Consider the following 5,980-nt stretch of genomic DNA (forward strand, 5'->3'; position numbering starts at 1 on the left):
GGTTTACACTCAATCCAAGCAACTTCTCCTCATACCTCTGAATTCATGTCCAGTCCTCAAGCTCAATCATATTTGCTTTTTCACATTTATTTTCATAGGAAAATACACATGGTGCATTTTACATAGGGGATAGTAAAAATCATTGTTACAAACCTGACCCCCTTAAAGGAACACCGTCCTCAATGTTATATAAATAGAATACAAAATACATCCATGAGCTTCATATATACACAAACCTCTATGTCAATGACATCTTCCATGTCATGAATTTCCACTTGAGTATTGTCATTCATATTTCATGGTCTAGTTACCTCTAGACCGATTGGCTTTCCAACACATTGTTTCTTTGTAGTTCATTTCTCTTTAAGGCTTCCACATGGAACAAACTCACTCATTGGTTCCTAGGACACACCCAATGCATTTTTGATCCCAACGAGTATGCACATGATTATTTGAAAACCATTTCACTCAAGTTTCTTATTTCTTGTAGTCACACAATTTCTAAGTTTAGGCATCCCCTTCTCCATTTCATTAGTCCCTCAGGTGAATCATCCATTGGTGAGGTTTCCTCGCATAGGAATAATCTTCACAACCAAGGAACCCCTCTGCCTTTCTTTAATAATAGAATATATTTTTCATGGTGTACTTCACGGTGATTAATGCATATCACATGGTTCTAGTGTCACCATAGTGGTATATTGTTGAAGTTCTTTAGCTCCATTATGCTATTGTTGCGTTGCTCTGATATACCACAATGATACTTCTTTCTTTTGTAATCAACCTCATATATATTTATTGGAAAATTTAGTAATTCACCTACATCATAAGCATACAATTGTTATGAGATTAATTATAAACTTTTTAAATCAAATTAAAACACACTTTCATTAGAAGATAAAATTTTAAATCAATTCAAACCACAACTTCAATAGATAAATTCTTCAAACTGGTCATTTACACTTATGTCTATAGTTACTCTTTACTTCCTCTTGCTCACAAGCACTAAGTCATTTCACAAACAAATTAAATACTTAGTGTTTCATAGCTCTACATCGTCTTCACCTAGCTACGTAATTAAATCCAATTCATTGAGTGTTTTCTTAGAGGAATAAAATACTCATTGGTAGTTACATTCCTCCACACAATATTCAACAAGCTCCATCTTTAAGTCCAACTCATTGAGTAGTTTCACCACCAAGTGAAGCACTTGATGGTGGATATACTGCTCCATGACGTCTTTTCGTATAACTCCATCCTCAAGTCCAGCTCAATGAGTAGTTTCACCACCAAGGGAAGCACTCAATGGAGGATATACTACTCCACACTATCTTCTCATATAGTTGCATCCTCAAGTCCAACTCAACGAGTAGTTTCACCACCAAGGGAAGCCCTTAATGGTGGATATACTACTCCATGCAATGTTTTCATACAAATCCAATTAAGTCCCCTTTAGCTCACATCCCAGTGAGTGTAGACATATTTCTTCTCCCAACAATTACTCACCCTTCCAGGCTCAGGAAGCCCCATTCTGGCTATATTCCCGTCCAAAGGTTTTCCTGCATGGGATTCCATTAGCTACTCACCTTTATGGGCCCAAGCAAGCACCATTCCGAGTAGTTTACATATCTAAAGGTTTTCCCGTATGGGCCCCCGTCAGTCACTCACCCTTTTGGGCCCAGACAAACACAATTTTGGGTAGTCTACATGTTTAAGGGATTTCCTACACAGGGTGATCATTAAAGTCTTATAGGCAAGTACTAGTTTGGCATGCTTTAATGACATGTGCTGGAGTCTTATGGACAAGTGTGTGCTCCACTACAGTAATCATGGAGTCTTATAGTCAAGTTATTAGTTATGGCATGCTCCCACAAGATAAAAAAAGTGCCACAGGACTATAATGCCATTAAAAAAATATTCTTCCTGAGCTCCATGCTCCATCATTTCAATTGTGTCACAACATTTATTCCATTGATCTTATGCTTCCGTTTAACTTATGCACAGGGTTTAGTCAAGATCTTGAATTCTGGTTGGATTTTATTTAGGTCTTCTCCATGAGCTCCTTTCCTTTGCTTTCCCGCACCCAATAAACCAATCAAGACCAAACCACCAAAGGTAACTAAAATGAAAAAAAGACAAAGAAATACCACAATAGAGACACATGACAAAAATGTGAAGCATCATGGCCATACTCAAAGGAAACAAACACTAGAAAAATATGCATCCAACAATAACAATCAAAGGGTGAAGCAAAACAGCCCCTCTACAACTCATCTATTAGTTCTCAACAAACTCGATCCTTGAGTTTTGGTGTTTAGTGTGTCCATTACCAACATATGCAAAACGTATATAGTCAAAGTCTCTCCCATCATTTATAACAACCTCAAAATTCCAATATTGCTCTAAATAGTTCAAGAAGGAACTTTTCAGTATTTCAGAGAGCTTGAGAGTATGCTCCCTCATCTCTTTTTGCATTATTGGTTGCTAGTTTAGGTGTCTAGAGTTTTCATGAGATTTTCTTCCTTGAAATAATTATGGTGTCCCTCTCTCTTGCACTCTTATGCATATACATTGTCTCAACACACATTATATTAGTAATTTAATTATTTTATAACATGTTCATTCCTTCCTGCAATCTCACAAGCATATATTCATATCATGCATTTAATTAAACATTCAAATAATACTTAGTGTGCATACAATTCAAGAGTTAAAATAAATAAATCCTTAGAACACTTATCTAGAGAAAACCACTGATTGGCAACAAACCTATTGTTTTCTCTTAGCCATAGTCTCCTTTTCTCCCCAACAACGTCAAACCAATAGTATCACATTGCCCCATTATCCCACTCGACCCAAGATAGTGCACCCCCTTCTTTGATTACAACAATCCCTCGAGTTGTGCCATTATACTTCTAGGATCTACAACAGGGATTGGCCAAGGATGTCTTAGATCCTTGTGGTTTATAGGAGTTTCATCTGCCTTCGAGGCTCCAAGTACTCTTTATATCCCATAGGCAAACACTTGTCCCTACACTCCTCCCTCCGGGGATTCATCCTTCCACAAGGCAACTTGAGGAGAAGTTCACTCACAACATTGTCACAACATGGATATCAACAAGCATAGGTGCCACATGTACCATTTTTGTTGGCATTATGGCTAAAGTGTTGTCCTTGATGGCAACCCATTCAGGTGATAGATCACAGTACTTCAAGTCAGCAGCAGAGATTGATGATCAGCTATCAAATATTGAAGAAAATAAGGGGTACGCAGGTACACCTTACATAAGGTGCGTACACGCAGGCCGGTGTTACAAAAAGTGCGTACATACCCGCAGTTATCCCGTTCAGGAGGTGCGTACCCCAGTGCACACATTTCAAGGCAAAGAAAAGCACACGTGGGGTTTCTTATGTTTAACTAGCCGACGATATTTTTGTTTCTATGGTTTTGGCTCGTGGTATTGATCCATGATTTTAGGAGGAGCTTGCCTATATAAAGCAAAGGAGATCATTTGGCTTGAGTAGGTTTTGGGTTGAACATCTTATGAGAGCTAGATCTGAAATATTATGATCTCTTGGGAGCAATGTCTAGATCTAAATAAGGCGAATCTACTGATGGATTGAGATCTCTTCGGCGCATGAACAGATCTGTAGATCTGACTGTCTGGGTTATTCTTGAAGTCTTGAAATCATCTATGCCCGGAGGTACGCAGGTACAGTGAAAGAAAAGTGCGTACATACGCAGGAACGAAGCGTTTCAGGTGCGCCGGTACGCAGGCACAGAAGGGTTGCAGGTGCGGAGGTCCGCAGGCAGTTCAATGGATACAGTGCGTATGTAAGCAGGCGAGCAGGGTGCGTACGTAATCAGGCGAGCAGTTGAGCAGGGTGCGTACGTAAGCAGGCGAGCAGTTGAGAAGGGTGCTTAATGTAAGCAGGCAGTACATGGGTGAAGCTGCTTACTTCTCTTAAAATCTCTGCTTATCATTCTTATGATCTGGGTTGTTGAATTGATGTTTGGTTCTGATATTATGTTCAGATAACAGCAGTAATTGAGTGAATGATTATGATTAACTTCAGTTTTGTTGGATTAATGGATCGGTTTAAAATGACTTATCTTCATGTGATCTAATGTACTAGATCTGGTTGATAACTCTCATAATATCATTGTATATGTATGGATCTGATGATTGGGTGATTCAGAAGGTTGTTTGATTATGAGCTTCAAAGTTGTTGTTGGGTTCAGTATGAAAATTGGATGAAATGTGGCCTTTCAGATTATGTGTTGTGCTTCAGTGTATCCAGTCTGAAAATTGATGAAACGTGGTACCTGGAGGAGAGAAGATTGTAGGCCAGCGCCTACGTACTAGTATCTAAGCTAGTACAAAAGCTAAGGGAGATCTTTGGAGCATTGTAGCAGGTAGCAGCCTGCGTACTAGTAAATGGATCGGCTAGTACAAGAACAAAGGGGGTTGTAGCTCCTGTACTGGTATAAGACTGCACCAGTACAAATATTGTAAAAGGATTTTCTTATTAAGAAGAAGATTGAGATGACTTGCAGCAGGTGGTTTTCTCCCGCATTGGGTTTCAACCTTATATCATGGTGTTCATGTGTGTGCCTTATGTGTGATGATCTATTCTATGTTACTGCATTTGTTAACTGATAATATGGTTGATAAAGTTCTAATGCACTCATTGAAGATTAATTAACTTAATCATAAGGAGTTGTGGAAGTAGCATATATGAATCTGATTATGAAAATGAAAAAGTTTTATTAATGTGATAATACTGATTCAACCCCCCCTCTCAGTATTATTTCCAACAATTGGTATCAGAGCAGGTCCTTTGATAGAAGCTTGATCGCTTGAAGGAGATCCGTGGAACAATGGGAAAGAAGCTTAAGAAGAAAGCATCTAAGAAAAAGAAGTCATCTCAGAAGAACTATGACAGTGGGAGAATCGATTGGGGATTAGGCATAAGAGGCTCTTCAGATTCAGAATCAGATTCAGAATCATTATCAGGTATGAATGTGTTATCCTCTGATGTTCCAGCTATATTTCCTTGTGAAAGAGATGAAAGTGATAGCGAAACTACTATGGGTGAACAAGAAAGATATCAAATAGAGGCAGAATTTAAAAGGCTGACAGACAAAATTAGAGATCAACAAGATCTATTGAACAAAAGGGAATGTGATTTCAAAGAAGAAGCTACCAAACTAAAGGCCCAACTAGAAGAAAGAAACAAGGTAAGAAAGCTACTCAAGGACAAGGAAGACCAATGTCAAAAATTGCAGCATGAAGTGACATCATTAAGAAAAGAAGTCAACGAAAGAAGCACAACCATCAAGAAACTCAAAGATAGATCCAGCTACTATGAAAATCTTGAAGCTACAATCCTCTCACTAAAAGGAGATCTTGAAGAATAAAAAAGGCAGAATACAGATCTGCTCCAAGCTATTGCAAAACAAGAAAACGAAGTCACCAGCTTAAAATCTCAACTAGAATGTGCCTTCCGAGTTCGTCAAATGCAGCATGATCTGAATGAAGAACAAGAAAAGGAGATTCTCAAACTAAGGGAACAAATGGAAGAAGGAAGGAAAGCTAAAGAAGATTTGAAAAAGCAATCTCTTGAAAAGGAAGAACAACTTCAGGTTGAGGTAAATATCTTGAAAGGTAAACTAGAAGAAAAGGATAAGCTTTTACGATTTCAAGATAGTTCTAAAGTCTTGGATGATATTCTTAATAGTCAAAGGTCTCCTGCTATAAAGACTGGTCTTGGTTTCCATGAATCTGTTGAAGGTGAATCTAGTTCACAAGGTGAGGCAAGGAACTCTAAAGAGAAATCTAAAGTGATCAACTAAGAAATGAAAGATCCATCTCATCATCAACCAAGAAAAGAGATTCCTCAAAGGAAATCCTTTACTACTCCTATGAATAATGTTGAATGTTATGTATGTCATAATCTTGGACATGTTGCTGCTAGATGT

Source organism: Pinus tabuliformis, chromosome 6 (assembly GCF_031772625.1).
Source record: "Pinus tabuliformis cultivar Carrire ecotype Pingquan chromosome 6, CPIR1, whole genome shotgun sequence".
In the NCBI taxonomy this organism is placed as follows: Eukaryota; Viridiplantae; Streptophyta; class Pinopsida; order Pinales; family Pinaceae; genus Pinus; species Pinus tabuliformis.